This window comes from Rutidosis leptorrhynchoides, chromosome 7, assembly GCF_046630445.1.
Source record: "Rutidosis leptorrhynchoides isolate AG116_Rl617_1_P2 chromosome 7, CSIRO_AGI_Rlap_v1, whole genome shotgun sequence".
NCBI lineage: Eukaryota > Viridiplantae > Streptophyta > Magnoliopsida > Asterales > Asteraceae > Rutidosis > Rutidosis leptorrhynchoides.
The window spans coordinates 144477443-144498521 of NC_092339.1; positions in this window are offsets into that span (position 1 = coordinate 144477443).

A 21079-nucleotide genomic window follows, 5' to 3' on the forward strand; every position below is an offset into this window, starting at 1 on the left:
ATCCTTGTACTTATACTGACTATCGTATCTGTCATTCTTCTTTTTCATTTACTACCATAGGAATCTATTCACTTCTATTATTACCTTGGGGTTATAGTGTTTTTAATTCTCCCGTGTCTTTATATGGCCATACGCATTGATATACATGGTTTGTAATTTCTGTGTTTGTAATCGGCTTTATATTTTCCCTTATACTTTGGAGCTCTTTGCCTTTTATTCTCTTCTCGACCTCTAGTAAAGCGAGTAATGGTCCAGAATTCGTAAGTATGGAGTTTCGAATGATTATAATGTTCTAAGCACGAAGGAACGTATTCTCACGATTTGACTTGTCAAATTACCAGAATTACTGAGAATAGAACTATCAAGAATATATTTTCTTGATATGTTTATAAGTTAAGCAGATTGAAAGAGTTATGTAACATGACACATGATAATGGTATGATCTACTGTGAACCATCATCATGTTTCATTAGAAACTCAGCATGACTTAATGTAATATAATCACGTTGGCCAAGCGTCATTATATTATACTAACTCATGCTTCAATTCCCTACACTTCTCCAGAAATCATTCATAATTTAAATTCGAATTTCAAAGAACTTTAGAAACTAAAATAGTTTCTTTTATGATGTAACACGGATAACACGAAGAGATAAATAATTTCGGACAAGAATATTTATGAAAATATCCTCAGAAATATCGAAGATATTTATGATGATATTTTAGAATTTCTAAGTTCGAAAATTGATGAAGAAAATTTTCCGCAAGATTTTAGAATAAATAAGGAGCCAGATATTCGCTGAAGAGTTCATCAGTTACAGAATCATCTGGATTCGTTAAGTACAGGTTTAGTCCTTGTGATTTGTCCACAGTCTCCTTTATAGTTTTGCGTAATCCGCTTTTTAATACCAAATTTTCTATTGAGCGTTTCCAACACTCCATTCTTTATCATCAAACTTTTGGCCATTAAGAGCATTTACTACATACTGCTTCGTCAGCATTTTCAATTTTAACGAATCTGGATAATTGGTTATCAAACCGAGGGGTTTCAAGAGAATTGTGTTTTTAGATGATTAAACGCTGATTTCTGGTAATTGGTGTGGCAATTCTCGTTACAAGGTGGGTATGAGTTCATGATAAGACTTCAATAGATAAATATAGTGATTTGTCGGAGAGATTTAAATCAAGGAGCAACGAAGTTGCTGGTACGTCTGCTGGTGATGTGGTGGAATATAAAAAGTTCTCCAATTAAAAGAGCACGCATATATATCAAGGTTATAATAAGGTTATTTCGAATGAAAAGTCGAAGTTGACTTGCTGGAGCTGTGACAAAATTGGCTAATTTGAAAAGGGATTGCAAAGTTATTTTTGGTAATAACAACTCCCAAAGGTTTAGCATAGATACGTTTTAAACATTTACTCAATTTCTGAGAGTTTTTTAGGTGCATAACTATATGCATAAATCTTTCCTTCCGTAGATGAAGTGCGGTTGGTTCATCCTCTCGATTTAGGTGTTTTTAAGAATCATGAAAGGTTTGAATGCAGATTGTAATCGTCAAGATACAAATGAGGTTTAAGATGAAATCAAGTGGCAAACTTGAAGAATTGTTTAGTTTCATATGTTATAATCAATATTTTAATTCATTTTAATTCATTTTAATTGTCCAATGTTGGCAGTTCATAGTTGATAGTCCACAGTTAACAGTCCAATAATTCATATATAGTTTAATATATAATATTCGAATTAATTAATATGTATCGTGACCCGTGTACATGTCTCAGACTCGATCACAACTCAAATTATATATATTATTGTAGAATCAACCTCAACCCTGTATAGCTAACTCCAATATTACTACATATAGAGTGTCTATGGTTATTTCAAATAATATATATAGATGCGTCGATATGATATGTAAAAACCTTGCATATGTGTCCCGATATTTAAAGTGCGTAAAATAAATAACAGAAATTAAATGACGATAAATAAAATTGCGAGAAATTAAATTGCGATAAATAAATTGCGATAATTAAATTGCGATAAATAAAATGTAATACGAAATTAACAGTTAGCTAGGAACAGTTAGCGTGGATTCTTAATAAAATTTCTCATAATTAATTTGTTTGTTTCTAACAAATTTTATTTTGTCCAATGTTTTCTTTATTATGCCACTTGTTGAATTCTGATAGGTCAAAATTCAAATATGAAATTGAATGAAAAAGGTTATTCTGCGGTGAACGGATATGTATATCGGTGGTTGTAAGTAAGATAGTAAATGACTGTTGAATCAGATTCGAAGAATGTACAGTGTAACTTAATAATGTGAAATCTAAATATTTCTAGGGTATTACCTACCCGTTAAAATATTTTTACCATTAACAGTTTGTACAAAAGAATTTTTAATTACAATCTTTATGAAAATATACTTACATATATATTTTCCTCAGATGTAATCATGGATTTAATGAGTTAATATGATATTAATCTCATTTGCTTTTCGGTTTGAGCTAGAATAAATAATCTCTAAGACTTTAGAGATTACATAATCGTCATGAAGAATGAAGGTAATTGATGTAGATCGATACGTAGAACGGTGATTATACTCGAGGTACAGAATGAGATGTTGAGGCGTGTGATGTTGATGGTATGGGTGCTATTGCTGGTGGTCATGTTGATGTCGGTGATGTTGCTGAAGCTGGTACATTTGCACCATATTTTCCAAAACTATTACTCGAGCACGAAGTTCCCTGACTTCTTGTATTACTCCGGGATGATTGTCATTGGAACAAGCGGTGAATAAGGTTTTGAATTTGAGATAGTATATAATCATGGCGAGCTATTTAGGAAATGAGGGTGACAATGGTGTTTCGGATTGGTTTGCCGGTAAGTGCTCCAGGTTCTTCGCCAAGAGGTGAATTCGGTTAGTGGAAGGGATCGCCTTCTGCGTGTCTCCATCGGTTAAGTCGTCTACGAACCCATCTCCAATTCATCCAAAATAGATGATGACTAATTGGTTGATTTATTCCGGTTACACTGCTTTCGGAGCTCGAGTGGAAATCCATATCGGAATAGTTGTCAGAATCCGAGGAATTTGATCTGGTTGAGGGATCCATCTCATACAATCAGATGAAAGATTTTCGATATGAAATAGATTATAGGATGTAGATTAGTACCCTGCAATACATGATTTACATATGCATATATAATACTAAAATCTCATAAGTTACGGAGGAATCTATGGAAGCTGTCAGGAAAAGTCTACAGTAATAGATACGCTAAGATATGAATTTTGTTTATACACTATCGATGCATTAAATGCAGTAAGACGTGTCTAGACATTAAGGATGATAAGCAGTTGATTTCCGACTAGAAATGATAAGCAAAACTTTTGACATGCAGACACGGTCGTAGTCCATATATATTATTTAGAATTGTGTTTTGAATTATATATATTACATTGTATCATAATATAATTTCGTAATTCTTAATGTGTCTACTACCGAAAATAACTTTACAATTCCTTTCTAAATTAGTCAATTTTATCACAGCTCCAGCAAATCAACTTCGACTTTTCATTCGGATTAGCCTTATTATAACCGTGATATATAAGTTTGCCTTTCGTCATCGTTACCGGAGTACCGTTTATATCTCATTACATTAGCAGAAAACTTACCAGCAACTTCATTACTCATTGACTTAAGTCTCTCCGAAAAACCGTTATATTGTTCATTAAAACCCTATCATATACTCATCCGCATCTTGTAATGAGAATTTCCATACCAATTACTGGGAATTAGCAATCAGTATTTTGAAATCTCGCAACATGTCTACATCAACAGTTATATGTATACAAATAACATTTATCTCTTAGTATTATGATCTTCCATTCTGAAATTCTGATAAGCACCCAGACTACAAATTAATACTCTGAAGGTTGGGAATACAAAGGAAGCAGCAAACTGTAAATGACCTTAATCGTCAGAAGTTTGATGATAAAGAATAGTATGTTGGAAAAGCTCAAAAAAGTTAGAACTGGAAAATGGATTGAGCTAACCACGAAGGAGACCAAGGACATATACAAGGACCATACCCTATATTCAAAGAATCTAGGTAATTCGGAATCCGATGAAACCTTCAACGAATATCTTGCTCCGGACTCATGTTAAAATCTTGCGGAAAATCTTTCTTCATCAACCATCGAACTTAGAAATTCCTAAATATCATCATGAATATCTTCGATATTTCTGAAGATATTTTCATAAATATTCTCGTCCGAAATTATTTATCTCTTAGTGCTATCAGTGTTACATCATATAGAGACTGTTAGTTTCTATATTATATAAACTTTCAAGCTTAAAATATGAATGTTATTGAAGTAATGTTGGGAACTGATGCATGAGTTAGAATAATACAATGACACTTGATCAACATGATTATATTACAGTAAGTCATGCTGAGTTTCTAATGAAACGTGATGATTCACAGAACATAACGTCATCATGTGCCATGTTACACGACTCTTACATTCTACCTAATCTATAAACGCATCAAGAACATATTTTCTTGATAAGTCTTATCTTTTCTCTTGAATTTTGGTAATATAACCAATCAAGATCGTGCCATTACAATTTTCTTCTTAGAACATTAACTATGTTTATTCCAAAATTCATATCTGCGAATTCTGGACCATTATATGCGGTGCTTAATGGATAGAAAAGAAAACAGAGCATAAAGTCTCGAAGTTTAAATGGGGGTATAAATCGTAGCAAATAGAAGAAAGCATTAACTGTGGATGATACTGATTATAGGAGACAAGAGCAGGAACATCGAAATATAAGGGAAGATATAAAACTCAATAACAACCCAGCAATTACAAACCGTGGATATTAATACGAATAGTAATATAAAGACACGGTAGAATTAAGAATAGTATCATCCCAAGGTAATAGTAAAAGTAACCAAATCTTTCTGGTGGAAGATTGAAAAGAAGGATGACAGAAATGATGATTAGGAAAATATCAAGGATTAGAATGGGATTAAGTATTTTCACAATCTTTTGGATGTACGAACTAAGAAAGAAAGAATAGGAATGGTAAGAATAATGGAACGGAAGAGTTTAATTTATAATGGAAATATCAGACGGAGTAATCGAGATAGATCACCGTATTTAATTATAGATATCTTAATTTTCTTATTCGCCGAAGAATCAAATCTTTTAGATTTCGAAGATTTTCTTTAAACCCATTGAATTCCGGAATTCAACCCTAGCTCCGTCAAAAGTTAAGACGAATCCTTACTTTTCCTATTTTAATCTTTTGCGATAGCTTCTCTCATACGCTCTGAGTAATTTAATTATTCTATTCAAATACCTAACGATGATAAAACTCTATTTATCAGCTCATATTCGTCATGAAAACATTTTTATTGTTAACCATGACCACCTCACTCAAATTTCGGGACGAAATTTCTTTAACGGGTAGGTACTGTGACGACCCGGGAATTTACGACCAAATTTAAACTTTAATCTTTATATGTTTCTGACACGATAAGCAAAGTCTATAATGTTGAGTCTCAAAAGTTTTGAACTGTTTCATATATTCATTTAACCCTTGACTGTTCCCAACGATTCACGAACAATGGTATGTAAATAAATATGTATATATATATATATATAAATATAAATACAAATGTATATATACTATTTTTGAATTAGTAAATTATACTTTAATCATTATGAATTTAAAATATAGAATAATAAATAAAATAATTGAGTTACTATTATATTATTATGAATCTATATATAATTTCTATTAATAATTATTAATATATAATATTTAATAAATATTATAATGTAAGGTTAATATATTATTTGTAATTACAAAATAAAATATAGATGATATATCAATATTATTTCTATTACTTTCGTTATTAATAACAATATAATATATGTATTTATATTAACCATATTATTAATTCTAATGTGAGATTTGAATGGATATATAAAAAGTTGATATGCTTAAGTTGTATTATTATTATTATCACTTTATTATCACTATTATAAATTAACCTTATTAAAATTATCATTATCACATTATTCTTATCATATATTTCACTAATCTATTTATCAATAATTTTGCTAATTATTAATAATATTATTAATGGTATTAATTTATTTGTTAATTGTCAAAACTTATGAATTAGGTATATATATACATATATATATATATATATATATATATATATATATATATATATATATATATATATATATATATATAAACCGATATATATATATATATATAAAGATATATAAACAAAAAGAATCAGATACATAAATACATATATATATATATATATATATATATATATATATATATATATATATATATATATATATATATATAATGCGATTATTTATATATATAATACATATACAACCGTTTATATAATATACGTTATTATACATATATATATATATATATATATATATATATATATATATATATATACAAAACAAATATGTATCCTGTTATGCTTCATAATCCAACTGTGGAAACTTTTTGTTTCTGTCCCTAAGTTGTTAGAAGTCAAGCTCAGATCACATTGCAACAAAAGAATCGATCAACATCAAATTGCAGCTTTTTATTTTTTTTATTTATTTCAGTATCTGAATGAATATATTTGTGTACTACTTGTCGAGCCAATTTAACTACAAAACAAATGCAATTGATTCACATTAGCTGGAATTATGTCTTATAACCTCTACATAATTCTACAGTAATACAATTCGAGTGAAAACAAAAAAAAAAATAATAAATAAAATTTAAACTTTCAAAGAATAACACTACAACCCAATACCCTTCCTTCTTCCTTGTAATTAATCAAACGAAACCAATCAGCAAATCATTCGCAGCTGCTGCACTTTCTTTTGTTGTGATTCGATCAACTCAAGAACAAATACTAATTGCCTTGATTACTTATACAGTCCGCCTTCTATTTTCACTTTGAACGTGACCCAAACACCACCATCGATCATCCTCAGCTATTACCAACATTTTCACCCAACAACCAACCCTTGAACATTTTTTTCTTTCCTTGCTACTCGCTATCCTTCTGTTCCCATCTCTTGTTTGAAATTATAACACACGCAACCAACATAAATTATATATGCAGGTTACAAGAAGGGTAATGGTTCAAAGTGGATATCATGTGATATTTTGATTTATTATTGTGACCGACAATTTTGATTAGGTTACACCACTTGTTCCTTCTTTTATTTTTTTTTCGAATTTCTGTCACAACAACATAAGCTGCGTGTTTTATGATACATCACGCACATATCACCATACCACTTCTATTTTCTCAATCTCAAACATGCACCAACAACAACCTTCTATTTTTTTTCTTCTTCTTCTCGGTTGAATTATTTTAAAGAAGTGAAAAAGATTACATTCTAAAGTTTGCCAAACTTTAGTATATATAAACAATTGGCGTTTTTAATTAAGCAAGTGGGCACTATATGATCGACCAAGTGGGAGACAAAAAGAGGAAGTTTTGATTCATTCCAAACCCCACTTGACTAAAATAAGATTGTATGATGATAAAGATAAGGTATGTGATTGGTGGATTCCTGCAGTTCACTTCTTTATCTTTAAAAAAAATATAATAATAACATACACTTAGCAAGTGGTAGTATCCAAGGAAATGTGTGGAGTACAGTGCACCTTTGTTTTAAAAACATTCCATTCCATTTCAATAAACTAGGAAAAACGAATACTAGGTGGTTACCTAGATTGGGCCGAGAACCATGGGAATTTTCTTGTGGACTAATGGACATAAACTCTTGTTGGGCCGTAATAGTAATGGAGTTGTGTTGAGCCTGTGATGATGAAGCATAAGAGACGATGACAGAATGAAATGATGATTCATGGTGAGCTGGATGATGATGACTAGAGAAGTTAGTGATGACATGAAGATGCTGATGACGTTGGCTGTGAAATGAAGTACATGATAGTGATGTTATGCGAAAATAATGAAACTAAGAAAGATGATGATGATGATGCATACGAATGATATAAATGATGACATGATGATCGATTATGTTTGTAATGAAGATGAAGGAAGGGTTATAAAGATGATGATGGTGAAGGTGTACACTGATTATGTTAAATGGGTTTGGAAGAAGAAGGAAATAGATATGTATAGGATAATTAGATTTAAGTTATCATATACTTCAGAAAAACTAAAACGGAGTAACGGTTAGGAGAGGGTTCGGGTTAGCGGGAGGTCGCGGGTTCGAACCCGGGTCGGGGCGTGTATCTTTTTGAAGATTGCTACATTAAGGTAGTCATTTTATTATTTTTATTATTATTATTATTTATATTATTAATTACTAGTAACATTATCATTATTATTAAAACTATCATTATTATTATCATTAATATTATCATTATTACAGTATTATTATTACTACAAATAAATTGGCTATTATTATTATCAAAATTTTTATTCCCTTTGTCACTAATAAGATTACTATTATTAATTTACTCAATGAATATTATATATATTTATATATATATATATATATATATATATATATATATATATATATATATACATATATATATATATATACATATATGTATATATATATACATATATGTATATATATATACATATATGTATATATATATACATATATGTATATATATATACATATATGTATATATATATACATATATGTATTTATATATATATACATATATGTATATGTATATATAGATATATGTATATGTATATATATATATATATATATATATATATATATATATATATATATATAAATATATAAGAAAAATATATTTATGACATATAATATAACTATACTGATATTTATATAATAAATACTAACTATTTATCTAAAGTATAAATATAGTTAATTAAGTCATTAATGAAACATATAAGTTATTAAAATAACAAATAATATTAATAAATATATATTTGTTCGATTACAATTATGTATGTTAATATATATATATATAACTGATATAGGTTCGTGAATCCGAGGTTATCCCTACACTTATTTAATGACATCATATGTATTTTTACTACAAAATACAGTATGGTGAGTTTCTTTTGCTCCCTTTTAAATGCTTTTGCAATATATATTTTTTGGACTGAGAATACATGCGCTGCTTTTATAAATATTTTACGAAATAGACACAAGTACTTAAAATTACATTCTATGGTTGGATTATTAAACCGAATATCGCCCTTCAAGTCTGGTAACCTAAGAATTTAGGGAAATGGCCCCTGATTGATGTGAATCCTAAAGATAGATCTATGGACCTTGACAAGTCCCATTCGGGGTACGAATGCTTTAGTACTTTGAGATTTTTATACAGATGAGAGGTTCTGTTTTGGGGATATTCTATGCATTAAGTTAACGTCGGTTACCAGGTGTTCAATCCATATGAATGATATTTTTGTCTCTATGCATGGGACGTATATTTATGAGAATTGAAAATGAAAATCTTGTGGTCTATTAAAATGATGGAAATGATTATTTATGTTAAACTAATGAACTCACCAACCTTTTGGTTGACACTTGAAAGCATGTTTATTCTTAGGTATGAAAGAAGTCTTCAGCTGTGTAATTACTCATTTTAAAGATATTACTTGGAGTCATTCATGACATATTTCAAAAGACGTTGCATTCGAGTCATCAAGTTCATCAAGATTATTATTAAGTCGATTATACTTGGATATATTATGATATAGTATGCATGCCGTTAACTTTCGATGTAATGAAAGATTGTCTTTTTAAAAAATGAATGCAATGTTTGTAAAATGTATCATATAGAGGTTAAGTACCTCGCAATGTAATCAACTATTGCGAATCGTTTGTAATCGATATGGACTTCGTCCAGATGGATTAACGCTAAAATTTGTAAAAACTATATGATGACATATATATGATTATATATATAGTTAACATGATATTATGATAAGTAAGTATCTCATTAGGTATTTTAACAATGAGTTATATACATAAAATTTTGTTTATTGAATTAAGAAACTCGAAACGATATATATAACGATTATCGTTATAACAACGTCTTACTAATTACATATGAATCATATTAAGGTATTGTTACACTATGTTTAATCATGATAAATGATAAATAAACATGTCATTATGTATATTAACAATGAACTACATATGTAAAAACAAGACTACTAACTTAAGGATTTCGAAACGAGACATATATGTAACGATTATCGTTGTAATGATATTTTAATGTATATATATCATATTAAAATATATTAATATATCATAATATCATGATAATATAATAATTTAATATCTCATTAGATATAATAAACATTGGGTTAACAACATTAATTGAGATCGTTAACTTAAAGGTTTCAAAACAACACTTACATGTAACGACTAACGAAGACTTAACGACTCCATTAGAATGTATATACATGTTGTGTTTTGATATGTATTCTTACACTTTTGAAAGACTTCAAGACACATATCAAAGTACTTCTACTTAACAAAAATGCTTACAATTACATCCTCGTTCAGTTTCATCAACAATTCTACTCGTATGCACCCATATTCGTACTCGTACAATACACAGCTTTTAGATGTATGTACTATTGGTATATACACTCCAATGATCAGCTCTTAGCAGACCATGTGAGTCACCTAAAACATGTGGGAACCATCATTTGGCAACTAGCATGAAATATCTCATAAACTTACAAAAATATGAGTAATCATTCATGACTTATTTACATGAAAACAAAATTACACATCCTTTATATCTAATCCATATACCAACGACCAAAAACACCTACAAACACTTTTATTCTTCAATTTTCTTCATCTAAGTGATCTCTCTCAAGTTCTATCTTCAAGTTCTAAGTGTTCTTCATAAATTCTATAAGTTCTAGTTTCATAAAATCAAGAATACTTCCAAGTTTGCTAGCTTATTTCTAATCTTGTAAAGTGATCATCCAACTTCAAGAAATATTTCTTAATTACAGTAAGATATCTTTCTAATACAAGGTAATACTCATATTCAAACTTTGATTCAATTTCTATAACTATAACAATCTAATTTCGAGTTGAAATCTTACTTGAACTTGTTTTCGTGTCATGATTCTGCTTCAAGAACTTTCAAGCCATCCAAGGATCCTTTGAAGCTAGATCTATTTTTCTCATTTCCAGTAGGTTTATCCATAAAACCTGAGGTAGTAATGATGTTCATAACATCATTCGATTCATACATATAAAGCTATCTTATTCGAAGGTTTAAACTTGTAATCACTAGAACATAGTTTAGTTAATTCTAAACTTGTTCGCAAACAAAAGTTAATCCTTCTAAATTGACTTTTAAAATCAACTAAACACATGTTCTATATCTATATGATATGCTAACTTAATGATTTAAAATCGGAAAACACGAAAAACACCGTATACGCCGTTGTAGTAACACCGCGGGCTGTTTTGGGTTAGTTAATTAAAAACTATGATAAATTTTGATTTAAAAGTTTTTCTTCTGGGAAAATAATTTTTCTTATGAACATGATATTATATCTAAAAATCATGGTTAAACTCAAAGTGGAAGTATGTTTTCCAAAATGGTCATCTAGACGTCGTTCTTTCGACTGAAATGACTACCTTTACAAAAACAACTTGTAACCTGTAATTCTGACTATAAACTTATACTTTTTCTGTATAGATTCATAAACTTAAGTTCAATATGAAACCATAGCAATTGGATTCACTCAAAACGGATTTAAATCGAAGAAGTTATGGGTAAAACAAGATTGGTTATTTTTGCTTGTTGTAGCTACGTGAAAATTAGTAACAAATCTATATTAATCATATCCTAGCTAACTTATATTGTATTATACATGTATTCTAATATATTATTTAATCTTGGGATACCATAGACACGTATGCAAATGTTTTGACATATCATATCGACCCATATATATATATATTATTCGGAACAACCATAGACACTCTATATGCAGTAATGTTGGAGTTAGCTATACAGGGTTGAGGTTGATTCCAAAAATATATATACTTTGAGTTGTGATTTAGCCTGAGACGTGTATACACTGGGTCGTGGATTGATTCAAGATAATATATATCGATTTATTTCTGTACATCTAACTGTGGACAACTAGTTGTAGGTTACTAACGAGGACAGCTGACTTAATACACTCAAATCTTTAAAACATAATAAAAATGGTTGTAATTATATTTTGATCATACTTTGATATATATGTACATATTTGTATAGGTTCGTGAATCGATCCGTGGCCAAGTCTTATTTCCGAGGAAGGAAATATCTGTGAAAGTGAGTTATAGTCCCACTTTTAAAATCTAATATTTTTGGGATGAGAATACATGCAGGTTTTATAAATGATTTACAAAATAGACACAAGTACGTGAAACTACATTCTATGGTTGAATTATCGAAATCGAATATGCCCCTTTTTATTAAGTCTGGTAATCTAAGAATTAGGGAACAGACACCCTAATTGACGCGAATCCTAAAGATAGATCTATTGGGCCTAACAAACCCCATCCAAAGTACCGGATGCTTTAGTACTTCGAAATTTATATCATATCCGAAGGGTGTCCAGGAATGATGGGGATATTCTTATATATGCATCTTGTTAATGTCGGTTACCAGGTGTTCACCATATGAATGATTTTTATCTCTATGTATGGGATGTGTATTCAAGTAATATCTCTAAAATGAGCAAATGCACAGCGAAAGATTTCTTTCATACCTGAGAATAAACATGCTTTCAAGTGTCAACCAAAAGGTTGGTGAGTTCATAGGTTTATCATAAAACAATAAAATTCATCATTTTGATAGACCACAAGATTTAAATCCTACATGGTACAAATGGGCCCGAATCCTATACCCACCTGTAATGTACATGCGATATCTTTTAAATACAGTACACCTTTCTCGTGTACGAAATCATCTTTCATAAATCATAGTAACTGTACACATATTTTGTGCACAAAAATAACATACACATAACCTGTGTATAAAATCATTCTCTCGATACATAACATTCACTTTTCATTTCTTTCATAGCTTGGCTTGGTAGCCGACCTTAACATATAATGCGCATAATAATATCCCCAAAACAGAACATCTCGTCTGTATAATAATCATATAAACTTGGAAGTACTAAACACCACGCCCACTAGCCCTTCCGTCTAGTGAACATTCTGGGTGGGGGTGTTAAACCCGGTAGCTACCTTTAGGATTCACGTCAATTAGGCGTGCACTAATTCTCAAAATTAGTGATGTTCCCTAATTCTTAGGTTACCAAGCAATAATAATCAGGGGAAAAATATTCATATCAATTGTGGCAATTATCACGTCCACATAATTCAATGGTGGCAATTATCACGTTCACATAATTCATTCGAGGAATGTTTTGCTGGTGTCTATCTCGTCAAATATTTATAAAAGCATTTCATGTATTCACAGTTCAAAAAGTATTTCAAAAGCATTTAATAAAGCAGTTGTAAAAGTAGTGCATGTATTCTCAGTCCCAAAAATGTAAAGAGTAAAAGGGAATCAAATGAACTCACTTATTGTATTTCGTAGTAAAAATACATATAACGTTATTGAACAATGCAGGGTTGGCCTTGGATCCACGAACCTATATCATTTATATATATATTAACGCATATAGTTGTAGTCGAACAAATTTATATTTTGTTAGTGCTATGATTTTTATTTCAATTATGTGTTTCATTAATAATCTAATTAATTACATTTATTTTGTATACTTTAAATAAATAATTATAATATAGTTTTATTATGTATTTTTTTTATATGATTAGTTTTTATTGTAATAACAATAAAGATAATAATAATATATTAAAATAATGATACTTATAATTATGATAGTAAAATAATAATAATAATAATAATAATAATAATAATAATAATAATAATAATAATAATAATAAAATATATAAAAAAAATCATGTTTAATAATAATAATAATAATGATAATGATAAAAAAAAATAAGAGTAATAATAATACTACCTCACATATGAAAAGCTCCAAAAAGAAAAAATAATTGCCTTTGACAGGATTCAAACCCAAGACCTCATGCTAACCCGAACAACACCTTAACCGTTACTCTACCCTTGTTTTTCTGAATTAACTCTGAATTTATATAATATAACCTATGTAATCGTAATTCCCTTTTCTTCATCTAAATTTTCAGTCCAACAGAGAACCATCCTTAGCCCAACATAATCTCAGCCCAACTATTCATCTAATTGAAGCCTATCTAACGATATAATAAGCCCAACAGCTTCTCTTAATAAGAAAAAGAACATTGTAGTGGCCTGGGTTTGAACTCAGGACCTCTCATTCAATGCAAACACTCTTAACCATTCTTCCAATCCCGTTTTTCTAAAATTATACCTCCCTAAAATATATATAACCCGATTTTAATAGCTTCTTCTTCTTCCACAACTAAACCCATTTAATATCCATCATCCTCTAAATCTAATATTATCTTAACCCACATAAATCACGATCATAATACCATCATCTACTCGTCATCATTAATTCACGTCATCATCAAACTCATCATGTATCTTGTATCCTCATGTACTCCTCGTCGTGTTTATAATGAAAGAAGTAAAACCCGGTAATACTGTTCATCTTCTTTATTATTGTATTAAGGTGGTTTAAAAAAAAATCGCGATAGTAGCTTGTGATACTTAGGTATGAACCGAAGCAAAAACCACTGTTGTAGTAGCGACAGGAGGAATAAAGAAAAAGTAAAAGAAAAAAAAATGTTAATGACGATCATGAGAAAAAAAATATTGATAAGGGTGATGGCGATTAACGGTTGTCCGAGGGTTGAAAATGGGTGTGTTCATGGTGGTGATAGGTGTTGTAGTGGTAGGGGGTGGTGATGGTGGTGACGGGTCTGAGTTGTAAGGTGGCGGTGTTCTGTGGTTGTTAATGGTGGTCATGGTTCTCGTTTGGCAACGAAACAGAAAAACAATAGTTTCAACAAATGGTGGTTTAGGAGGGTTGCACACTATGTTTAGTAGGGTGACGGTTCACAATGGTGCTTAAGGTGGTGGTTTCTCATGAGGTTTTGATGATGAAGTGGTGGCTAGATGATGCTTCCAAACCGAAAGTGGTGGTTTGTAGGTGGAAGATGGCGGTTGTGAGTTTGATGAAGGAGTAAGAAAATATTGATGATGGGTTTGAGGGTGTTTGGTGATCCAGGAGGAAATATAAGCATATAGATGTCTTGTAAAATTATATGTATATATATAATATACAAGTGTGTTGTGTTCCACAAAACCACATAACCAAGTGGGTGAAGAAGAAAAATTGTAGGTGTATATAAATATATCTATAATCTGTTAATAATAATGAAAAGATCAAGTACAGTGCATTCCAAATAGTAAGTCGCCTCTCAATTATTTTCTTGTACCGACAGTTCAATCACCGAGGGTATATCGTGTCCATTGCTAAACAGCTATCGTATAAAAGTGTTCTTAAAAATCCCAAAATTTTAGATTAAACATATTTAATTATTTCACTCATTACCTGTTTGAAACCTGATAAAAAAAGTTCGAAAATTATTTATTTTCTGTTCCGATTTATATATACGGAGTACTAATATTTAAATTTAAAAAGGTAAAAAATATTTTTAACAAATCTGAAATCTTCGTAATTGATTTACAGTTCAACTTTTATTTTAGATTTTTCATAAACTCATGTTAAATCTATATGAACGCTAACGAAATGTCAACCGAGTGTTACAGACGTTTACTAATTAAGCTCGAAATTATTTATTTTTAATATATTCCCCTCTCTATATATAAACAATTTTAAAACAACAAGTTTAATTACTAAAACAAATATATTATATATTATTAAACAAATAATTATAACTTTATATATTTACAAGTAATATTTATATACATATTTATATATATCTATATATTCTTAAATGTAGTTTCCATTAATCGCATTTTATTTTATTTATTTTAAAACATACATCCTAATAATCATATTATATAATATTCTAAATTATATTTCAAATTATAAATACTTATTTTAATATATATGTTATCTATTTACAAATAGTTGTTCGTGAATCGTCGGGAATGGTCGAAAGTCAAACGAATATATGAAACAGTTCAAAATATTTGTGACTCAACATTACAGACTTTGCTTATCGTGTCGAAATCATATAAAGATTAGGTTTAAATTTGGTCAAAAATTTCCGGGTCGTCACAGTACCTACTCGTTAAAGAAATTTCGTCCCGAAATTTGATTGGGATGGTCATGGCTGACAATAAGTATGTTTTCATGACCCATATGAGTTGGAAATTAAAGTTTTATCACCATCAAGTAATATGGGTAAAACAATTCATTTATATATGGAGAGTACGAGTGAAACTATCACAAAAAAGTGAAATGAGGAAATAAAGTTTCGTCAAAACTTTTGACGTAGATAGGGTTGATTTCCGTGTCACGACCCGGAAAATTCCGACTAATTTTAAACCAAACTCTCGATATGATTTAATATTTTTGACACAATAAGAAAAGTCTGTTAGGTTGTGTCTCAAAAATTTTGAACTGTTTCATATATTCATTTAACCTCGACCGGTTTCGACGATTCACGAACAATTAGTTATAAATAGATATGTGTGTGTATATATATATATATATATATATATATATTTCCACTTGAATATGACTATTTTATTAATATAAGTATTTATAGTTGATGTTTCTAATTAATATATAATTAGAATCACTTATGATAAACTTTGTTGAATAACAATTTCTATAATGAAATCAAAGCATGCAAGTGGATTGATGTTAATGGAAATTAAATTTATACTAGAAATATTCATCTCAAGAATCCTTGTGATTCATCAAAACCCACAAATTTCGGACCACCTTTATTGCATTCAACTAAATATATGTATAAACGTGAATTCTGGTTACTTAATATATTATTATTACTATTATAAGTATTATTAAATTTATATTATATAATTGGATACATTTGATTACTAATATATTTATCATCATTGTTATTATTATAACTATTATTACTATTATTATTAAAAATCATTATTCTTATTATAGTTATTATTATTAGAAAATAATACAATTTATTATTATCATTAACAATATTATTATTATCATTTTTATAATTATTATTAGTTACTAATGTTATAAGTATTTATTATTATTATTATTATTAATATTGATATATGTTATTTATTTATTAAATTTAAATATAATATATATAATCATATAATTCCAATAATCTGTTGTACATCTTTATCAACTTGTTTATCTGTCTGTTAAAAGTAACTGAATCGAGACTTTCTGCTATAAGACAATCAAATACTAACAAATTCTGTTAAAGGTAGACATCGAATTTTTAAAATTTTTATTCTTATTTCTTGTCTGATTGAAGATTCCTGTCAATCCCTTCATCACTATAAAACAATCAACAATCTCTTCGTATTGTAAAAAAAAAAAAAAAGAATCCTTCGAGTTACTTCATCATCGAATCCAATATTGTTCATGCTATACTTTCGGATCACCTTCACACCTCATAGGTGTTTTTCCTTCTTTTCTATTTCGAACGAACCTTTTGATAGCCTTTCTCATTTCTTTAATTAACCATGGAAACTACTTCTGCTCAACTACTATTATTGTTTAAATTCGATAACCATCACTAATATCATCAACAACCGAGAACAACCACCATGAAACCTATAGCAACCACCACGAATTCCTCATCCTTCCACTCCTTCTCTCTCTCTCTCTCTCTCTCTCTCTCTCTAATTCCCGTTTGAGTCATCACCTTCTCCGTCACTCAAGAACACCCACACCCATTTAAACACCACCTTTGGTTCTTTAAAAACTCACAACCAAAACTACCATTGGATCACCTAAGAACACCAATATTACTACTGCCATCAATGTGAACACCCACCAAAAACCGTCACCTGGTTTACTTTGTTCGTTCACTATTGCTATAGGTTCCTTTACAACTACCAACCACCAAGTCTGAAACCCACCAACAACTAATTCTGTTTTCCTGTTCCGGTCCAACAACGAGCCATCACCTCACACTGCAGCTTAGTGTTTCTGTTTTTGTCTTAGTCACAAGCTCAAAACCCAAATAATCACAAAACAAAAGAAAGTATAAAGTGGCCGACATTTTTATCAGTTTAAGTTAATGGGGTATACAAGAAAGAAAGCATAGGTTCCAGTTCACCTTTTATATGTTTTTGTCGTTCAAGAAATATAATATCAAAAAAAAAAAAAAAAAAAAAAACGAATCCTATGTTGTAACATGAATCTTGCTCCTGTTCGGCTCTTAGGACGTACAATTGTTGGACCATTTAAATTAACGAACTAATATGGCTTTTGAACTTATACTTGGATTTTGCTTGTGGTTGGGCTACAAAATTAATTGGGTTCAAGATTGGGTTTAAGAAATGGGGTCGACTTATTGATAGGGCTACGGTGGTGATATTATTGTAGAATGGTAATATTAAATGATAATAATAATGATGAAGGAATAATAATGATGATGCTTAATGATGTTAGAAGATTAAAGATAACAGTTAAGATGATAATATGATGAATGAGGTCGATTAAGAAAATGATAATGGTGATGTTATGATCTTAAATTGAAGAAGAAAAAGGAAACAAAAAAGTAAGAGTTAAACTGAATTAAAATGAGTATAATTCAGAGAAAGCAAAGCAGCTTGAATGGTTGGGGGCGTTTGCGTGTAACGAGAGGTGACGGGTTCAAACCCGAGCCTTGACAATTTTTTAAGGAAGCCTATTTAATTTCTTTGAAGGTAGTCTCCTTTTAGATTATTAACATTATTATTATCGTCATTATTATTATTAGTATTAGTATTATTATTATTATTTTCATTACTAAAAATATTAAACTTTTCATTTTTAGTTAAGTTATTATTATTATTATTATTATTATTATTATTAATATTATTATTATTATTAAAAGTATTATAAAAATTATCATTTTCCTATCATTACTATTAAAGGTATCATTTTTATAAAAATTATCATTTAGATTATTAATAGTATCATTATCATTATTATTATCATAAAAGAATACAAATTTTTATTTACTATTATTGATATTATTTTACCAAATAAATAACTATATAAGAATATATTTTATACATATCATATAACAACATTAAAATCTTCATAATAAATACTAACTATTTATCTAAAATATATAAAATAAATGTAGTTAATTTAATTATTAATGAAACATACAAATTACTAAAATAACAATTAATAATAATAAATAAATTCTTCAGTTACGATTATGTGTATTAATATATATATACCTAATATAGGTTCGTGAATCCGAGGTCAACCCTATACTTGTTCAATGTCGTCCTATGTATTTTTACTACAAAATACAGTATGGTGAGTTTCATTTGCTCCCTTTTTAATTGCTTTTGCAATATATATTTTTGGGCTGAGAATACATGCGCTGCTTTTATAAATGTTTACGAAGTAGACACAAGTACTTAAAAATACATTCTACGTTGAGTTGTACCACTGGCATACTTCCCTGTAGCTTGGTAACTACTATTTACATGGGTATTGTAAACGCGAATCCTGTTGATAGATCTATCGGGCCTGACAACCCCAACCGGGCTGGACGACCAGCATTCAACGGTTGCACAGTACTTCGTTTCATTACTACACTTGGTACGGTGTAGGGAGATTTCATAATAAAGGGAATATGTGACGTTGATTAAATGTTAAGTATGGTTACCAAGTGCTCAACCACTTAGAATGCTTTACATACACTTACGAGTGTATTATGTTTATGATTATGAAATCTTGTGGTCTATTAATATATTAAAATGATTGTTATGATAAACCTATGAACTCACCAACCTTTTGGTTGACACTTTTAAGCATGTTTATTCTCAGGTACGCGAATTAAGTCTTCCGCTGTGCATTTGCTCAATTGAAAGATATTATTTGGAGTCATTCATGGCATATTTAGGTCAGTACCTCGCAATGGGACCAGATGATGATGACTTCGTCCAGGAGGATAAGGACGGGTCTTCATAAGTGGTATCAGAGCGGTGGTCGTAGAGAACCAGGTCTTGTATTAGTGTGTCTAACTAGGAGTTGTTAGGATACATTAATGAGTCTGAACTTCGACCTAGTAGTAGTTAGGTTATATTAATGAGTCTAGACTTGAACCTGGTCTGCATGTTAAAAGTGTTTGCTTTCCACCATTTGTCGAAAAATATCTACTTATCATTTTCAGTCTCGATGCGTCTTATTGCAATTATTGCATAGACGGTGTACATACAAATTCACCTCTCATCACATTAAGTTTTGTCTGACACATTTCCTTAATTCTCTCCATAATCCACGTACCAAATGAAACTCACCACTAGTTCAAATCCCTCGGATTCCGATATGGAGTTTCACCTAAGCTCCGAAAGCAGTGTCGCTATAATGAATCAACCAATCAGCCATCCCCAATTCATCTGATGAATTCGTAGTCGACTTACCCAATGCAGACAAGAAGAAGGCGATCCTTTTCACCCACCAACCTGCATCCTCGGCGAAGAACCTGAAGCACTTACCGGTGAACCTATCCGAAACACCATTTTTAGCCTCATCTCCAGAGTAGCTCGTCACGATTATCTTCTATCTACAATTCTAAACCTTATCCATCCCCTTGTTCGAACCGCCAATCATCCCGAAATAATAGAAGAAGTCAACGAATTTCGCGCTCGAGTTGTAGCTTGGAAAATATGGTGCAGAACCTACTAGCTTCAGCAACATCACCAGCACCAACAGCACCACCAACATCAACACTAGTACCACCAACAACCCAAGTTTCAACATCACACGCCTCAACATCTCATTCTGTACCACGAGCATAATCATCGTTCTACGTATCATTCTATCTACTTTATCTTCGTT